This window comes from Choloepus didactylus, chromosome 6 (genome assembly GCF_015220235.1).
Source record: "Choloepus didactylus isolate mChoDid1 chromosome 6, mChoDid1.pri, whole genome shotgun sequence".
In the NCBI taxonomy this organism is placed as follows: Eukaryota; Metazoa; Chordata; class Mammalia; order Pilosa; family Megalonychidae; genus Choloepus; species Choloepus didactylus.
Genome location: NC_051312.1, coordinates 142,323,917 through 142,344,770, shown reverse-complemented (window position 1 = coordinate 142,344,770; position 20,854 = coordinate 142,323,917). Strand labels below are relative to the sequence as shown.

The following is a 20,854-nucleotide window of genomic DNA, read 5'->3' as shown; positions in this document are numbered from 1 at the left end:
TATTCTTGGTTACCGACTAAAGTGCCACAGGAAATTTCAAGGTTCTTTGTTTTCCCAGCCATGAAACAAGGGTTTGTCTTTGCAAAGGAAGGATATCTGTTCACTCCTTTAAAAATAAACAAAAATATTATGAACATAATCCTATTGGAATATATGCTTTCAAACTGTACATTTGATTTCTCCATCTTCTTGATTTGTGTGATATACAGAAAATAAACTGTTGATTACTACTTTCACTGTGATTAGGGAAAGATGCTCCTCACTGGAAATACCTGGCAGGAAACATACTTAATGATGCATATAATTTGGAAATTTTGGAAAGTTTGAAAGCACTGAGTCATGAAAATTGCCTTACAATATAATAATGCCAATTAAAAACATAACAAATCTGCTGATTATGGTTATTACTATGAGAGCAAAGCATCAGATATTTACAGGTACTATAATATTTATCCACTTTTACAGTTTTTAAAAAACTCTTTCTCTCCAAGTGTAATCTGAATGCAAAGTATCCCTTCTGTTCTTTTTTTGGCAATAGCCATTAAAATGCCTGGGTAACAGATTAAAATTGTTTGAAATCGTTTGATTTGAATTTTGATCAAAAGCAGATATTTTAAAATTTCACATATTTTCATAAAGGAATAAACTAATCCTATGTCATCAAAATCTTAATTCTTGGTAATTAACCACAAACGTCCTTTGAATGGCAGATATACCACAAATCCTGTGATCTGACAGCTGTATCATATTCATTAGCACTCACTCCCTCGTGGGATGTGACACAATAAATAGCCTGGCTCAGGTCTGTGAAGTCAACAGGCTTATTTTAGAGGTTGAACTTATATTCTTTATTGAACTTGCAAATCGAGTCATGTTAAGATTTAAATTAAAATCACATTTTATAATATTAATAAATAAAATTGAATTCAAAAGTAGCATTTCTGAAGTTAAAATAATAAGAAAAGTAGATGTAAAATAATTTAGAATATGCAAGCTTACTATTGAATGTTTGGCAATATTCTATCTGTAAAGTGGTGTATTGCTTAAAGACATGGATATTGTCATTTAATATTTATTATCCTTTTGTTATATATTGAATACACAATAAAAATTTTAAATTGGAAAAACTTTGTTTTACTTACATTCAACCCTGTATTAACATGACAAGGCATATAAAATTTTTTTTATGTATAACCTTAACTACATTAATTATAATTAGTTTTAAGGAGATTAAGTAACATTAACTTTAAAGGGCAATATCTCCAGGTCCACCTTTCAGGGAAAACATGAAGTTAGAAATCTCAGAAACATATTACATTGGTGATTATGGAATGGTGCCAGTTTATTAAACAAATTAATTCCAAAAGCAAGGAACTGAACTATTACAGGGCCTTTGATTTCACATAACACCAAGGTTGCCTTACTAATGTGTAAGTTTTTACACCTGCTGTGGGCGGCTCAGCTGGGGACCCCAGGGAATGGAGTTCCTTGTGAAATACATCGCCACATTTTTCTAGTGGGGAAGGCAGGCTGTTGACTTGAATACTAAGTGGATGTTTGTGTTTTTGTATTTTTTAGGGTGGTGAGTGCCTGCAAGGCATGATTTATTTAGGGGCTGTTGGCAACCGTGCCAAAAGGTTTGGCTTGACTGGTGAGGGCTCCCCTCAAAAATGAGGGTAAAGCATTGAGTTCAGAGAGGCTTGTTTAGGAATCATATAGGGGTGTCAGGCCCTGTAAGGGTGGCGTCTGTGTAGCCCCTTTGAGACACGCCTCAGGTCCAAAGCCGCTCCCGCCCTTCCTCAGTGGTGCACTAGCCACCGGAGGCTCTGAGGTAAGTAAGCTCCTGTGGAGACATGCCATGCCCCAGGCCATAAACAGCCATTGTAACAAGGTGCAGGAGCGGTTTACATCTGCTTATCCATGCCCCTAGGGCCCTACCTGGCTGTGTTTTTGGATAATCTTGGCGGGTCTTTAAGAAATGAAACAATCTTACCCTCTCTGGAGATAGCTGCCAGCTGTTGCATCTTTTGGCCCGTGGGTAGCAGAGGCTCCGCCTAGGGTCACGTGGTACAGCGGGCGGTGCCCTTTTTATTTGGTCCTTGCAGCAGGTCTCTGTGGAGGCCTGGAGTGATTGTCTGCGTCGGGGCGGACTTTATCTTGTATTTCCGTGGTATCCTGGACATGCTCCTCCTCCTCTGAGCTGGCCGTGGCGGTGGCGGCTGCTTCTCTCCCTCACACCGGGTGTGACCCGCGGCGCCTGTGGTGTAGCCGGTGGCGACCCGGGGCCCTCAGGTCATCCTTCCACCGCCCCCAGGACTCAGCGCCGCCACCTGAAGGTGAGCCCGTGGGACTTGGGCGTGTTGTTCGCGCCCGGCAAGAGGCACCCAGTAAGCACCGTGGGGTGTACGGCACCCTTCAGGAGCCCCGCAGTTTTATAGGGCTGCGCAAAGTGATGGGCGTCAGCGACAAAGCGCCCTTTGGTGATTCTGTGGACTTTGCTGTGGCGTTAGTTCAGGGATCTATTGGGGGACCAATAGTCCACCTTGTTGGCAGACAGCAGTAGACAAACTTTTGATGCTCAGTTTTAACTTGGCTTCTTGGATCCGCTACCAGACGTCCGTAACTTCCTCTTCCCGTCAGTCTGGCCATCTTTACTGTGGTACCCGAGAGTTCTTAATAATTTTGGCAGGAGTTGCCTGGTGGCAACTTTTACAGCACAGGCACATACATAACTCACGTAGAAGGCAAAATATACGAGAAAGTAAAACAGGATCCGCCAAACCCACCAGGGGGCTCACAGGGCTTTCCCCTACCACAAGTTGAGGAGCATCAGTCCCCAGTCATTTCCCCCTTTTCGTCTCCTAGGCCTGGGGACCATTTCTCACTTGGTTACGCGGATCCCATCCCTGTGGACAGTTGTCATGTTCCGGTCTTTGGGTGGCAGAATCCCCAGGGACCACGTTCCCTCCCTTGTCTCGATCTACATCAAAGATAATTCTTCGAAATCGTTTGAAACTTTAACAAGTTCACTGAACAGCAAACCTACAGAAATAATAGCAGGAACATATTAGTGTCGTGGGCACTTTGCAGTCAGGGTGTCGTGCAGTGGACTGTTGGAAAGGGTCTGTGTCTGAACAATTCTCTCAAAATTTCGAGTCTCTTCCCTCTCTCGTACCTGTATGTAGTTAAGTATACCTAACTAATAAAATTTCTTGGCTAACGTTACAGCACAGTATTTAGTGACACATTTTGTCAGCCCTGAAAGAAACTCTGTTGGGTCTTTTAGCTTCTGTTAATTTTATAATCATGATGTGTCCTTAAATATACCCAGCTGTTAAATAAAGCATACAGATTGATGCTTGGCCATTATTGTTGATGAAAGAAACACAAGCTCAAGGTAATAATTGGTAGCTCTTAAGGGTATCAAGTTTGTATTAAAAGAAATATTGCCTAGGTTCATCTGTTTCTCTTCTGCATTCCCACTCTGTTTTCCTCAGATTCACTGGCTTACTCTAAGTCGTCGAAGTGAATGGAATAAAAAATCAGAATTTCTTTTATGGATACATCAGAGTCCTATGCTACATAAAAACTACTGCTCCAACTAGCCCAGTATTATACATTTAAGGGTGGCATGGAAGGGTGTGGATTTCCTCTGTGATACGAATTTTAGAGTTTAGAGATGGGTTATCATAAAGAAACAATAGTTTTCCAGAATAATTCTGAATAGATATTTTGAACCATAGATAGTTCAAAATTTTGAGCTATAAAATTTCTACTTTAAATTTTTATTTTTGACGTGCAAGTATAGTAAAATTTACATATCTCATGTGTACAGCTTGATGGCTCTTATTAAGTATATACCTAGCCAGTTTCCACCAAGAACATGATGGAGACTTTTTCTATCATACCAGAAAATTTCCTCTTCACTGTTTGTAGTCACTTCTCACAACCCACTTTCAGACAACATTGCTCTAAGTGCTATCCTGATAGATTATTTTTACCTGTTCTGTGTCTTCATAAAAGTAGAATCATAGAATATGTGCTCTTTTGTGTTTGACTTCTTTCACTCATCATGATGGTTTTAGATTCCGTTTTGTTGTCCGTCTCAGTGGTTCATTTTTATCACTGCTGAGTAATATCATTTTGATGACTACACCATAATTTGCTTATCCATTCTCTAGATGATCAACATTGGGGTAGAGCTCAGATTTTGGACAATTAATGTGCAAGTCATATTTGAATTCTGTGTTTTCATTTTTCTTGGGAAATACCAAAGTGTTGAATTGTTAAATCATATAGTAAGTGTTTAACTTTATAATACACTTCCAAATCGTTTCCCAGGTGATTTACTATTCCACATTCACCCCATTAATGAAGTTTGTGTTATCAGGTTTTCTAATTTTAGCTAATTCTCATAGACATGAAGTGCAAATTCATTGTAAATGTGTTTATATTTTCTTTTATTATAGCATAATTTAAATACTGTAAAACTCAGCTTTTACTTTGGAGTTCTGTGACTTTGTCAAACACATGCATTAAAGAAACCATCTCCAAAATCAAGACATTTCATCTTTGCCGTTTTATAGTTAAACCCCTCTCCCACCCCCAGACATTGGAAGCTACTAATGTTATTTCTGTTGCTATGTTTTCCTTTTTCAGAATGTCATATAAATTGAATCATAAAGTATGTAGAGTTTTTCTTTTATTTTGACTTCTTTCTCTTAGCATAATGAATTTGAGATTCATGCATGTTGTTACATGTATCATGTATCTGTGATTCAGCCCCTACATTTCTGTGTAGGATTCATGGTGTCGATGTATTGGAATTTATTTATACATTTTGGCTGAAGAATGATAAATCAACTATAGACATAATTTTACAATTTTTATGTGAAAATAGGCTTTTACTCTTGTAAATACCTTGGAGTGGAAGAAATTTATAAGAAAATCCAAATTGTTTTCCAAACTGGCTGTATCATTTTGCATTCCCACTGCAAATGCATGAGAATTCAATTTAGTCCATAGCCTTACCAGCATTAGGTATAGTCAGTTTAATTTTCTTTTAAAAATTTTAGTCATTCTAATAGTTTTGTGATGTCATCTCATTATGGTTTTAAATTATATTTATCCAAGGAGAAATTATGTTGAGCATCTTTTCATGTGTTTATTTGTGATCCTATATATTTTTTTTTTGTCACATGGTGGGTTCACATATATTGCTCTTTTATTTACAGGGTTGTTTGTTGTCTTACTAAGTTTTAAGTGTTCTTTTTTTTTAATATATTCTGTCTGTGTGTTCCTCATTAGGTATATGACATCAAATACTTTCTCCCAGTCTGCAGCTTGTAGTCTTTCTTTTATTATTATCTTTCTCAGAGAAATGGGCTTTAATTTTGATGACATCTGTGCTGTTTGGATGTATTATGTCCCCCAAAGCACCATGTTCTTTGATGCATTCTTGTGGGGGCAGATGTATTAGTGTTGATTAGGTTGGAATCTATTGGTTCAGTGTTTCCATGGAGATATGACTTAATCAGCTGTGGGCAAGACCTTGCATTGGATTATTTCCATGGAGGTGTAGCCGTACCCATTCTGGGTGGGTCTTTATTGGGTCACTGGAGTACTTTAAAGAGAGCCAGATGGGCCTAGAGCTGCACCTGAGGCAGACATTTTGGAGACAGCATTTGAAAGCAGGCTTTTGACTGGAGAAGCTAAAGAGGACAAACGCTCCAAGAACAACATTTTGAAGAATGCACAGGAGCTGAGAGTAGAGCTGCAACACAACACAGGATCAGCAGATGGCAGCCAAGTACCTTCCCAGCTAACAGAGGTTTTTCAGATGCCAATGACCTTTCTCCAATGAAGGTACCCTATTGTTGATGCCTTACCTTGGACACTTTATGGCCTTAAGACTGTAACTTTATAACCAAGCAAACCCCCTTTATAAAAGCCAATCCATTTCTGGTGTTTTGCAAAACAGCAGCATTAGCCAACCGGAACATCGTCCAATTTAACATTTTTTTGGTTTGTTTTACAGATTGTGCTTTTGTTATCTCATATTCAGAATCTTTGCTAAATCCTACATCACAAAGATTTTCCTTCTTGTTCTCTGCTAAATGTCTCACAGATTTACACTTTACATTAAAATTCAAGGTTCATATATATTGTTATAAAAGTGGGGAGGCTCACAGAGAAATCGTACAGTAAGTAGAGTTCCCTATTCACCCCCCACATGCAGGTTTCCCTATTATTAACACTTTGTATTAGTGTGGTATGAAACAATATTATTATAATTATATTATTAACTATAGATAATAGTTTAGGGTTCACTGTATTGTACAGTTTATGGATTTATATGATTTTCTTATAACTTATAAACAAGCTAAAATTTGTCATTTTAATGACTTTCAAATATATAATTAAATGGTGTTAATTATATACACAATGTTGTTCTTACATCCAACCATCCATTACCAACACTTTTCCATCAACCCACACAGAAACTGTGTACTAATTAAGCATTAACTCACCATTTCCTAACCTATCCAGGCCTCTGGTAACCTGTATTCTAGTTTCTGACTCTAAGAATTTGCTTATTCAAATTATTTCATATAAGTGAGACCAGCCAAAAGTGTCTGTCTGAATTAACTCAACATGATGTCTTCAAGGTTAACCCATGCTGTCACATGTATCAGAACTTCATTCCTTTTTAATACCCTAATAATATTCTATTTTATGTTTATACTACATTTTGTTTATTCATTATCTTTTGATGGACGCTTGATTTTTTTTCGCCTTTTAGCTATTCTGAATGATGCTGTTAATGAGCACTGGTGTGCCTATGTTTCAATTATTTGGGGAATATGCATTGAAGTGGTATTGCAATACTTAACTTTCTGAGGAGCCACCAAACTCTTTTATACAGTGTCTGTACCACTTTACATTCCAGTCAACAATGACTTTTCTCCCACCTATTCCTCAACAGTTGTTCTTATCTCTTTTTTAATAGTAGTCATTTTAGTGGGTGTGGAGTGGTTTTGAATTGTATTACCCTAATGGCTAATGATGTTGAGCCTCTTTTTACATGCTTATGGGCTTTTGTTTATTTTCTTCTGAGAAATATCTATTTAAGTCATTTGCCCATATCTTATTCTGTTTGTCTTTTTGTTGTTGTGTGTAGGAATTCTTTATGTCTCCTACAGTATGTTCCAACCTTGTGTGCTGTGGCCCTCACCAGATGCATGCTGGAACTGACCTTCTGTGAAGCCAACATTGTAAACCAGCATTTCTGTGACATCCCCCTGTGCTCCAGCTCTCCTTCGTGAACACCTGTGTCAATTAACTGGTGATGTTCATTGTGTTGGGCATCAACTTCATCATGCCCAGTCCCACCATCTTTCCCTCTTATGGTTTCATTTTGTGCAGCATCTTCCACATCATTTCTACTGAGGGCATGTTCAAAGCCTTCAGAACCTGAAGTTCCCAATAATAACTGTTTCTCTGTTCTTTGGATTGTTGTCATTTATGTGTCTCCAACCATCTTTTACTGGCTCTGTGAATGGGGGAAAAATCTCTTCTGTTGTTTATACCATTGTGGTTCCCATGATGAACCCTTTAGTCTACAGCTTGAGGAATAAAGATGTTAAACTTTCCATGAGAAAAACAATGAGTAGTAAAATGTTTTGATCATAAATAGGATCTCATGTATAGGTAGTTTGAGGGTGTTTGGTATATTTAATTACAGTATATTTGGTGAAAGCTTTTTTATTCTATATCATGGTAAAGGAAATTTGAATCTTCTCTCAGTAATTTATTTCTACTTTTCTGATAGAAGGTCTTCTTGTTTTCCTCACCATTTACACATTCTTTTCTTCTCTCCTTCCCCGCCTTCCCTTTTGAGAATACATTTAGGCAGGAATTTATTCTATCAGTTTTTTTCCATTGTGAGTTTGAACTTTTTTTCTCCTGGAATAAGATGAATGGTTCTTCAATGATTGAGTAAAATAATACTAGGGTAGTATTTTGTAATTGGCAGGGGTGTACCATGGTCTGACAGCTGTAATGTGCCTTTGGAAGTGTGAATCAAACAATATGTCTCCACTTCTGGTTTCCATCCTCCACTAAGTAGAATATGTCTCCTTCAAATGCCAGTGTTTCATACAGATAAATGGTTCCATAAAGACTTATCAAGGATAATTCCCTTTGCAGATGTAATACTATGAATTATGCTTCTTTTCAATGAGGTTTTTTGTTTACATGCAAACAAATATATAACATACTGCTGATTTATGTTTATTACTTGGATAAGGAAAGTGAAACCCAGAGAGGTTAATGATTTATTTAATGTCACATAGTTTTGCAATGAAAAAGCCTAGAGTAGTCATAAATGTCCTGAAATTAAGTCTATTGGTTTTTCTAGTGTACTTTGCTTCTAATTTATTTTATTATTTTTATTTCAGTATGCAGTATATATGAGAAAGCATTCCTGTTTTGAAATTGACTCTGCTTTGTTCTGGAACAATTATGTATTTTCTCACTGGTTTTTGCTATTTTTGTTTACAAAATCTTGAGGGTTCCTTTTATGGGAATGATGAGGTTTATAAGGTAAGTATTATTTGGAGAGGACTGGCTCATATACAAAGCTTAATTATTTTACAAAATAAAATAAAATAAATTCGGATTGTTTGCTGGTGCTTGTATTTCAGAGAATGTGTGATTGGGAGACATAAGAGACTAGCAATATGTTATTGGGCCGGGACCGAAGAGACACACGGTCAATAATAAGAGGTCCCTGTGTGGGGATAGTCAGTGAGCATGTTGTGCCTTCATATCAGCCTGAATTTGTATCCTGTATGCTAGTGTGCTATTATTATCCTCCATGGTCTTTGCAGTTTTGATGAAACTTTTAGTTTACATTGTGTATATATAATTAGTATTGTTTGGAAAAATGAAAGAGGAAAAGCTCTGGTCAAATGTTGAGGAATCAAATAGAAAGAAGTAAGCAACTTCAGGATATAAAATAGTGAGTGGCAAAATAAAACTTAAGTTATAATTAAGAATGTAAAATGATGGAAAAATGAAGCCCCATACCCACTTCTGCCCTCTCTGTTATGTTATCTTTGAGACATATTATGGAGATCATAGGCTATAATTATGTTTCTGGATATTTGATGTAAATTTAACGTTAACTCATAGGGCTGCTGGGGCCAGGAACGACTAAATTACTCTTTTTTAGTATTTTTATTAGAAAAGTTGTCAGTTTACAGAACGATCATGCGTAAAATACAAGATTCCTATAAACCCCCTACCGCCAACACCTTTCACTAGTGTGGAAAACATTTCTTACAATTGATGATGGTACCATTTTTATAATTTACTGTGTTTTAACAGTAGTTACCTTTGTTACAATTGATTAAAGATTATTAAAATAGTACTATCACCCATAGTTTACATTAGGTATATTTTTCCCATATACCGCCCTATTAGGGATGCCTTATATTAGTGTTGTACATTTGTTATAATTCACAAAAGAATATTCTTATAATTGTACTATAAAGGATAGCCTATTGTCTACAGTAGAGTTCAGTGTTATACAGCCCTGTGTTTAATTTACAGTCTAGTAATATATGCTATCTAAAGTTTCTCCATTTAACCACAATCACATATATAATTCAGGTTGTGAATTACACTCATAATAATGTGCTACCGCCACCACCATCCATTTCTAAACATTTAAAATCACCCTAAATAGAAATTTTGGACAAATCAAGTATCAAATCCCCATGCTCTAACCAGTCTGTCCACTGTTAACCTATATGCTAGATTCTGACTCTATGAATGTGCTTACAATAAATGGTTATATCAGTGAGATCATGCAACATTTTTTCTTTTGTGTCTGCCATATTTCACTTAGCATAATGTCTTCAAGGTTCCTCCATGTTGTTGCATGCATGAGGATTTCATTCATTTTCTGGCTGAATATTCCATTGTATGTATACACCACATTTATTTATCCATCCATCAGCTGAAAGACACTGGGTTGCTTACATCTTTTGGCAACTGTGCATAATATGTTAGGACCTTTGGTTTGCAAACGTCTGAGAACCTGATTTTAATTCTTCTGGGTATATAACTAGCAGCAGGATTGCCAGATTACATGATAATTGTATGCTTAGCTTCCTGAGGAACTGCTAAACCGTATTCCACAGTGGCTGCACCATTTTACATGCCCACTACCAATGAATGAGTGTTCCTATTTTCCATATCCTCTCTAACACTTTCAGTTTTCTGGGGCTTTTTAGTAGTACCCATTCTAGTGGGTGTGAAATGATGCATCAATATGTGTTTTGTTTTTGTTTAATAGAGAAGTTGTAGTTTTACCGAACAGTCATTCATAAAATACAGGATTCCATATATCATGTCCCACCACCACCAACACCTTGCAATGGGGTGAAATATTTGTTACAATTGATGATATCACATTTTTAAATTTTTAATATTAACTAAAGTTCATTGTTTAACTTTGGGTTCACTGTATAGTGTAGTTGCAAGGATTTAAAAAAAAATTATTCTGTTACCGTAAATACAATGTACCATTTCACCTTCTAATCATATTCAGATATATATTTCAGTGCTGTTAATTGTGGTCACAACTTTGTGCTACCATCACTGCCATCCATTACCAAAACATTTCCATCATTCCAAATAGGAAACCTGTATATTTTAAGCCTTACATACTCATTCCCTATCCCCCTTCACTCCCTGTCCCCTGGTACCATATATTCTAGATTCTGACTCTGAGTTGGCTCATTCTAATTGTTTCAAATCAGTGAGATCATAGAATATTGTCCTTTTTGGTCTGGCTTATTTTGTGTGCCATGTCTTCAAGGTTCATCCATGTTGGCACATGTTTCAGGGCTTTATTCATTTTTATAGCTTAAAAATATTCCATTGTACATGTATATACCACATTGTATTTATCCATTCTTCAATTTATGGACACTTGGCTTGCTTCCGTCTTTTGGCAATTGTGAATAATGCTGCTGTGAACACTGCTGTGCAAATATCTGTTCAAGCTCCTGCTTTCAATTCTTTTGGATATATACCTAGTAGTAGGATTGCCAGATTGTGTGATAGTTCTTTACTTAGCTTTCCAAGGAACTACCAACTGTTTCCACAGTGGCTGCACTATTTTACGTTGCCACTAGCAATGAATGAGTGCTCCTATTTCTCGGCATCATCTCCAACCACTGTTATTTTGTTTTTATATTTTAAAGCAGCCTTTCTAATAGATGTGAAATGGTATCTCATTCTGGTTTTGATTTGTGTTTCTCTGATGGTTAGTTACGTTAAATATCTTACCATGTGCCTTGTAGCCATTTGTAAATCCTCTTTGGAGAAATGTTTGTTTAAGTGTTTTGCCCATTTTTTAATTGGGTTGTGTGACTTTTTGTTGTTGACTTGTAGGATTTCTTTATATATTCTGGATATTAACATTTAGGTATATATGGTTTCCAAATGTTTTCTCCCATTAAGTAGGTTATCTTTTCATTTTTGTGACAAAGTCTCTCTCTTGCCTTGGGTTTATTGTTGGTTGGCTTTGTGCAAGGCTCATCTTTGATGCTTGTTGCTACTTATTCTAGACCTTTAGAATAGCCTGAGTTTAACTGATGAGATTTCCTCAGCTCTCCTTCATCTGATTCTTATCCTGGGTATGCAGGGTACAGTTTTTCAGATTGGACTTTTTGTGTAATTGTTTCACCTACAGGAGAAAGCTTCCCTTCCTTTTTTCCTTCTCTGGGAATCTTGATTTCTTCTGTTTGTTTTTGTGCAGAGTTTTATCCCCACTCCTGTGTTTTGTTAAAATTCCCTCATTAAGTGCCTCATTTTCCTTACACTTTTCAGTTCTGGGACACTCCTGTCTTTAGAGTGTTAGTTTAACCCCACTTTTTGTTTTAGTTTTTCTCTCTGAGGCTTTTCTCTCTCTGTTTTCTTGGGGGTCAGAGTGGTTAAATCCAAAAAGGTGGGTGACTCCAAAAAATTCTGTTTTGCATGTAGGTGGTCCAGCTGGCAGTAACTAGATTGAGTGAGTGCACCACTTGGAAGCCACTGTTTTGCTGTGGACTCTTGTTCCCCCTGCCCAGAGTCCCTTTGGTATTTGTTCATCCCTGGGTCCCTGTGCCTGGATATGTATGGGGTTCTAAGTAACTGCTGTAAGTGTATTATAGTCTGTGTCCCTGGTAGGGGGAGGGATCAGGGCGACTGCCTCTGAGCAAATTCCCAATCTGCACAGGATCAAGTGAGGGGGAGAAAAACAGATTGGTGGGTCAGGTCAGAAGTTTCCTACCTGATATTTTTCTCTTTCTTCAAGTGAGCATTTATGGAGTCCTTCTCCATTCTCTACTATCCTCGAGAGTTCTAAGCAGGTGGGATTTGTCCTTTTATTCACTGAATGTCTTGGGAAGTTATTTCAGGGGATGTCTTACATCCCCATGTTGATGATGTCACCTACATCATCTTTTTGTTTGTTTCCATATGTCACCCTAGAGGGATTTTAAGTTACAGCAATACAAATGCAGCTGGGGGAACAAAAATAATTATAATTTATTTTATTTTTAAAATAGAATTTTTAGAATTTAAGTTTGGGTTATTTTTCTTTTAAGAATATAGGAAAGAGATGAATACTCTAAAAATCCTTAATCTGGTCTGTTAGGGATTGAGTCCTGTTCTTCTTAAAGCCATATTCTAGTTTTAATCCATGTTCCTGTGGGTGTGAACCCATTTGTAAATAGGACCATTGAAGATGTTATTATTTATTGATGTGTGGATTCATTTTTGACTTGAGTTTTCAAAGATCCTGTTTGGATGAGGTCCAATTGAATCAGGGTGTGCCTCAATCCACATGACTGGTATCCTTATAAGAGGAAATTTTGGTGCCATAATTAGTAGCAGAGAGTAGTCGGCAGAAGACAGAAACCAGAGGAAATCAGAAAATAAGGTAGAGCACTATGTGACAGAGACAGAGATACAAGTTTAGGAAATCAAAGACAGCCATCAAGATCCCATGATAATGCTACCTCCTGCAGGAGAAAGCACGTCCTATTGAGAACTTGATTTTGGACTTCTAACATCCAAAACCATGGGATGATAAATTCTTGTTGGAAAAGCCAAACTATTGTGTGGTACTTGTCATAGCAGCTGTGGCAAATCAAGACATTGTCTATCTAGTGACAGTTAAAACATTTTCTAAAGTAACTGTTGTAATTACTATTTTACCATTTAGCTAAAGCCCACTCAATAGTTAAGCATTGTTAATTTTATTCTTGGTTGTTTCCATGTTTATGTTCTAGGTGTTTTGCATTGCTAATTCATTCTCTTTGGGTTTTAAATAACCACAAATACTCCTTGACCCAATGTCAACCTCCTTAATTTTTACTGAAGTTCTATTTATATCAAAAAGCTGAGGTTTTCTTTTTGTTCTCTCTTTTTTTTTTCTTTTACTTGCATCTTTTTTTGATGAAATTATATACCTATTGCATAAAAGTATCTGTTTATAAATAAATAGGAGTCTGTACTATTTGGGATCCTCTGTAGGTAAAGCAGAGCCACAGTGCTCTATTCCTAATCTGGGCAGACATGGTGAGCTCCATATCATCTGGGGTAAATTAGACAGTGTAGCCTGCTCACCTAGACCCAAGAGTGCCAAATAGTATAGAAACAGTCTCATCTTTTCGATATCATAACTGATATTGGCAGCATGATTTGAAGAAATGCCTCCATTAAAGACTGTGCATGCAGCTTGAACTAGACCCAAATCTCTGGATCTTGTCCTATTTTTTTTTTTTTCATTTTTCTCACAATCTCTCCTTTGTTATTCTGACTGTTCTTATTCCCATTTGAGAATGGCCAAACGGTACCACATACCACATTCTTCTTCTATCTTGCACATCCCAGTGCCTTCAGTACTGAAGAGGAGACTTACTATTCCACATTTTGTTGCTGAACTGCACAAACAGAGGATGCTTAGAGGAGTAACTGCAGGTATTTCAGGAGAAATGACATGTATCTCAGGTTGTAATAAGGGCAGAGATAGATTACATTATAAAAATTGCAATTGTTACTGTATAAAATTACATCAAATATTTTGCAAAAGAACCAATAGTCTTAATGTTAATTTTGTTGTCACTTAATAGAAAATACTGCCCATTAGATTAGATAAACTTTGTATTCATTGATTTACTTATCAATGAGGTTTATTATGAAATAAATAGGTATATATTAATGATAATGAACTGTATTCCTGGAACCAATTGTGAACTTACTGAAACTCTGTCTCATTAAAGTAATAAAAAATTTTAGAGTGGAGGCTGTTGTTCCCTTATGTCTTCAGTGCTCCCCCTGCTTTATATATTTAGAATGTCAGTCTTTCTGGGTAGACAAGAAATAGTTGTTGAATTGAATTGCCTTGTTTCAATAACAATAAAAAGGACTTATTAATAAAATATAATAATAACAATTACAAGACAAGTAGAGTTTGTGGGTTTTTTTTGCTATTCAATATATAACCAAAATAATAAAATTTCAAATTTTTAAGTTTATTTTTTAAATTTTGCTTACAAAAAAAATTGCAAAAATAGTGTGCACAATTCCTCTATGTTTTCCCCCAGCTTCCTTTTATAACCATACTACCATTATCAAAACCAGAAAATTTATGTTGCTTAATATTCAGATCTTATTCAAATTAAAAAAAAAATTGTTCCAATTATGTCCCACCCTGTTTCATCCATGAGAAAATCCAGGGTTACAGAATGCATTTTACTTGTTGTCTCTTTTAGGTTTTCTCCAATTTGGGACAGCTATTTGTCTTCTCTATCTTGCATGACATTCACTCTTTTGAGGATACTGATTATTTTGCAAAATATCCCTCAGTTAGAATTTGCCTTTTGTGTCCTCAAAATTATAGTTTACATACTTTTGGCACGAATAAAAAGAACCGATGATGTGCTATTCTAGTTTGCTAATGCTGCCAGAATGCAAAACACCAGAAATGGACTGGCTTTTATAAAAGGGGGTTTATTTGGTTACACAGTTATAGTCTTAGGCCATAAAGTGTCCAAAGTAACACATCAGCAATCACGTACCTTCACTGGAGGATGGCCAATGGTGTCTGGAAAACCTGCTCCAAAGTTCTGGTTTCAAAATGGCTTTCTCCCAGGATGTTCCTTTCTAGGCTGTAGTTCCTCAAAAATGTCACTCTTAGTTGCTTTTGGGGCCTTTGTCCTCTCTTAGCTTCTCTGGAGCAAGAGTCTGCTTTCAACAGCCATCTTCAAAATGTCTCTCATCTGCAGCTCCTGTGCTTTCTTTAGTGTCCCTCTTGGCTGTAGCTCCTCTTCAAAATGTCACTCACAGCTGCACTGAGTTGCTTCTGTTTGTCAGCTCATTTATATGGCTTCACTGATCAAGGCCCACCCTGAATGGGTGGGGCCACACCTCCATGGAAATATCTCATCAGAGTTATCACCTACACTTGGGTGGGGCACATTTCTGTGCAAACAACCTAATCCAAACATTCCAACTTAATCCCCACTAATTTGTCTGCCATACAAGATTGCATCAAAGAACATGACCTTTTTCTGGGGAACATAATACATTCAAACCAGCACATGTGCCTTTCTTTCTTAGTTCATAATATGTATCATTATCAATAATGTAACTTATATCACTCGTTTAAGGTGTGATGGTCCAGAATCTGTACCTTTGTGATTTCAATTAATTTTACCCTTGTAATTTAAATTATCTGTGGGGATACATTTTAAATGTGGACAAATATACTGTTTCTTAAAATTTTTCCTCCCTAATTTTATCATCCACTGATGATTGTCTTGAAAAAATTATTACTGAGGTGTTTTTTTTTTAATCCTTCCTTCTGCATATTCTAATTGTAATTCTAATGTAAGGAAGATTTGAACTTCTCCCTTATTTATCATTTATCTATTATTTGTATATCTATCTATTAATCTATCTACCAACCATCTGTCTTCCCATCCATCTGTATATCATCTATCTATTTATTTATCTTAAGTAAGATAACTGGCTTTAGGATGACTATATTTATCATATTAAGAAAGTTTCCATTGATTCCATCAATTTATGTTGTCTTGAGTGTTTTTTTTTTTTAAATCAAGATGGTTCTGAATTTTCTCAAAAGTTGTTTCAACTTCTGTGAAGATAACCATCACTTCACATAGACATATTGATATAGCATATGATAGTAATAGTTTTCCTAATATGGAATCAACCTTGCATTCCTTGAATGCATCCCACTTGTTTGTGTTGTATTATTTCCTTACTATTGTGTAGGTTTGTTGCTAATCTAAGTTTAATAGTTTTGTGTCGATATTTATAAGTGATAATGATCCATAGTGTTGATTCTTTGTACTGTAATTTATCCAAATTAGATTATCAGTGCTATACTTGCTTTATTAAAAGAAATAGGCTTCTGGGAGAAATTTTTCCCACATACCATACAAAGTGTTTCTCACAGTATGTATTCTCTGATATACTGTGAGAGCTGATCTATCACTGAAAGGTTTCTCACATTGTTTACGCTCATAGGGTTTCTCCCCTATGTGAGTTCTCTGATGTACATGGAGATTTGACTTCTCACAGAATTTTTTTCCATATTTTTTACATTCATAGGATTTCTCCCCTGTGTGTGTTCTCTGACGTACTGTGAAGTCTGACCTATATCCAAGTTTTCCCACATTGGTACATTCATAGGGTTTTCCCCATCTGTGTATTCTCTGATGTAAGATGAGAGAGGATTTGTAGCTGAAGGCTTTCTCACATTCACTACATTCATAAAGTTTCTCTCCTATATCTGTTTTCTGATATGTAGGAAGGTTTGGCTTCTTGCAAAATGCACCAGCATATTTAATGTTACAAACTTTCTTTCCTGTATATTTATAGATGCTGAATGAAACTTGGCTTTTGGCAGAATATCTCCTGATTGTCTCTCCTTTATAAGTTCTCTGAGAGTGAAGAGAGATTCATTGTTGAAACTATTCTCACTCACATTACACTCACTATGTTTTCCCTCCATGAGAACTCTATGGTGTTTAATTAGAACTGACTTCTCCCCAACAGACCTCCCTTGGCAGTCATTAAATTCATAGTGAGTCTCCCTTATATGAGTTCTGTGATGGATAAGAAGGGTTGAATAGTAGAAAAGGTTTTCATATGTTCATTATGCTCACAGGGCTTCTCACATTAGTATGTTCTCTTATGGGTAATGAAGACTGCCTGCTCATGGAAGGCTGCTTCCAAGTTTGAATATTCTGATACTGAAATAGGTCTTCATTTTGACTGATGGCTTTTCCAATTCCATCATATGCAAAAGTTTCCTCTCTGGAATGAGGATTCTTATGCTTTGTACAGAGGAGCAATTTCCCGTGTGCATTAAACTCCTCTGGTTTATTTACAAAAGAGTTTCTATTACTAATAATTAATTTGGAAATATAATTCAAATTCATTCCATATGAGTCACATTTACAAGGTATTGTTCTTGATGAAATAGGGTTTGTGTCCATATAAAATGTTTTTCCTCATGTATTATTAGACAGTGTCTTCCTGTTGAGGAAATCGATTTTCCACTAATGCTGGTCTTGGTTTTCCTGGCTCTTCTCCATCAGGTCATTCACTATGAAGTCTAGGTGGCTCATCTTTGAGACTTCCTCTAACCACAGCTCCTCTCCGTGCTCCAGCTTGAATATCACCACTGGTTTGGTTACACAGTACCCCACTGAGATGAGGTGGCTGTAGTTCTCCAGTATCACATCCCTGTACAAGGTCCTCTAGGCAGGGTCAGATGCTTCCATTCTTCCTGGGTGAAGCCCATGGTCATGTCCCTGAATGACACTGATCCCTGAGTTCTGTGCATTTTCTACTGCTCTAGGAAGCATGTAGAGAACAATGAAGGAAGAAAGTTTGGGATGAATTCCAGATGGAGCACAAGGATCACATATTGCCCTTTCTCAGACTCTTCCTCTTGAGCTTTGGTGCTCTGATGGTGGGTGGGAGTCCTCTTCCTAAGGCCCCCTATTTACTGCACAAGAGCTGCTTTGTTCCTAGGAACCAGAACCTGAGGTTGTTGCAAGGGGGCTCTCCCAGCCTGCTAGGTGGGCAAGGGCTCAACGCAATGCGTCTCTGGGGTACACAGGGTCCTTCCAGACAGGGATGACAGCATGGCTGGGACTCCCTGGGACACCCCTAGGAGTGCCCCATGGTGCCTCACTGCAGACTTTGCAAGCTCCTCTGTGACAGGAGAGAAACCCTATGAATGTAATGATTGTGGAAAATCATTTTCTGTGAAGTCAAAACTTAGAGAACATCAGAGAACATATGCAAGTGAGAAACCTCATAAATGTGATGAATGTGGGAAAACTTTCTACTATAAGTCATCCCTCACACTATATCAGAAAACACACAGGGCAAAAACCCTATGATTGTAATGAATCTGGGAAAACCTTCTACCAGAAATCATCCCTCACAACACATCAGAGAACACACAGTAGGGAGAAAGCCTACGAGTATAATGAAACCTTTCATCAGAATCCTGACTTCCACTAAACATCAGAGAAACAACACTGAGGAGAAACCCTTGTTAACATCCTGAAGGCTCAGAAACTTTTGCCCTCTTGTTAGACTCATTGCATAGCAGCAACAACCCAGTGGGGAAACCCAGTACATATGGGAAACCTTTTGTCCAGGAGTGACATTTTAGTGAACAACAAATAATTGATAGTTTGCAACTCATTCATATTTCAAAGATGTTGCACTGTCAGCCAAAGTTTAAGCTGCATTCTGTATTTGTGAGGGTGTACTGAATGGAACTACATCAGTTTGGAATTTGGGAATTTAAACATTTATCTTCAAGTATTATACCGGAATTTTTGTTACAGATATGACACCGACATTTTTTTTGAAAGTATTCACTTATAGACATGCTGTGGGAAAAGAATCTTTTTAAAAATGTGTTGAATTGAATAATCACTGATACTGATCAAAAATATGACAATTTCCTTCCTTTTGTAGCGTATGTATGAGTATGCTATAAGATATTTTCAGGTTATGTTTGCCTGTTGGAACACAAAATTATAGTAAGAAATATATATGTTTCCTTAATAACTATTATGAAATGTATAAGGTTTCCCGTACTTAATATCTGTGTATTTTTAGTTTTAATGGAAATGTTTATGGAGATAATGTTAGATTGTAAGATGCAATTGTTAGAAATAATAGAGATCCCATGTACCCTTTACCCAGATTTCCCCAATGAAAACACCTTGTAAAAACTGTAGTCTATTATAAGAACAGGTTAATGACATTGATGCAAGCACTGATCATATTCATGTTTTCTTAATTTTACCATACTCATTATGTGTCTGTGTATTTGGTTCTGTACAACTTTATCATGTGTTGGTTTGCGTATCCACCACCATAGTCAAGATACAGAACTGTTCCATTACCTCAAGGATACAGTTGTGTTCCCTTTGTTCCAGATTGCTAAAGCTGCCATTATGCAAAATACCAGAAATGGATTGGCTTTTATAAAGGGGAGTTTACTATGTTACAAATTTACAGTTCTAAGGTCATAAAAGTGTCCACTAAAGCATCAACAAGAGGATACCTTCACTGAAGAAAGGCCTGTGGCATCCAGAACACCCCTGTCAGCTGGGAAGGCATGTAGCTGGCATCTACTGGTCCTTTGCTCTGGGTTGCATTTCAAAATGGCTTTCTCCAAAATGTCTCTGGGATTCTGTGTCTCTTAGCTTCTCTCTCTCCTAGGCATCCTTGCTTGTTCTCCCAAGGCATTTCTTTCTAAGCATCTGGAGGTCCTTTCTTAGCTTTTCTGGGGCAAACCCTGGCCTTTGTCTCTCATCTCAGCATCTCCAAGTGTCTGCTTGTCCTTTGTTCCCAGGTTCTGGTTTCAAAATGGCTTTCTCCAAATGTCTCTGGGCTTCTGTTTCTGTTAGCTTCTCTCAGATCTCTGCTTGGTTCTCCCAGGTGTTTCTCTCTAAGCATCTGGGAATCCTCTCTTAGCTTCTCTGGGAGTAAACTCTAGGCTTCGTCTTTTAGCTTAGCATCTCCAAATGTCCTTCAGTCTCCATCTTACTGATTCTATTGTTTTTTTTTTTTTTATTCTGTTTCATTAATTTCTGCTCTAATCTTTGTTATTTCTTTCTTTCTACTTGCTGTGGGATTAATTTGCTGTTCTTTCTCCAGTTTCTTCAATTCTCCAGTTAAGTCCTTGGTTTTTGCTCTTTCTTCCTTTTTAATGTAGGTATTTAGGGCTATGTATTTCTTTCTCACCACTGCCTTTGCTAAATCCTGTAAGTTTTTTTTTTTTTTTTTTAACATTTCTTATTGAGATATATTCTCATGGCAAAGAGTGACTTTTTTTAATGCAATTTTGTTAAGATATATTCACATAACAGATATTCATCCAAATGTACAATCAGTGGTTCATGGTATCATCATATAGTTATGCATTCATTACCACAATCAATTTTTGAACATTTTCATTACTCAAAAAAAAATACAAATAAGAATAAAAATTAAAAAGAACACCCCAAATACCCTATACCCCTTACACCCCCTTATGATATATATATATATATATATAGTCTTTATTTTCTTACTCATATGTCCATACACAAGATAAAGGGAGCATCAGTTGCAAGGTTTTCACAATTACACAGTCACACTGTAAAAGCTATACAGTTACACAATCATATTCAAGAATCAAGGCTACTGGATTATAGTTCAACAGTTTCAGGTATTTCCTTCTAGCTAT

The 20,854-nt window shown here is 36.7% G+C and overlaps 1 pseudogene; it reads right to left on the bottom strand.

The window, feature by feature from the left end:
* Positions 1–2,881: 2,881 nt before the first annotated feature.
* On the bottom strand, positions 2,882–17,938 carry LOC119537382 (annotated as a pseudogene).
* Between the last annotated feature and the right edge of the window lie 2,916 nt (positions 17,939–20,854).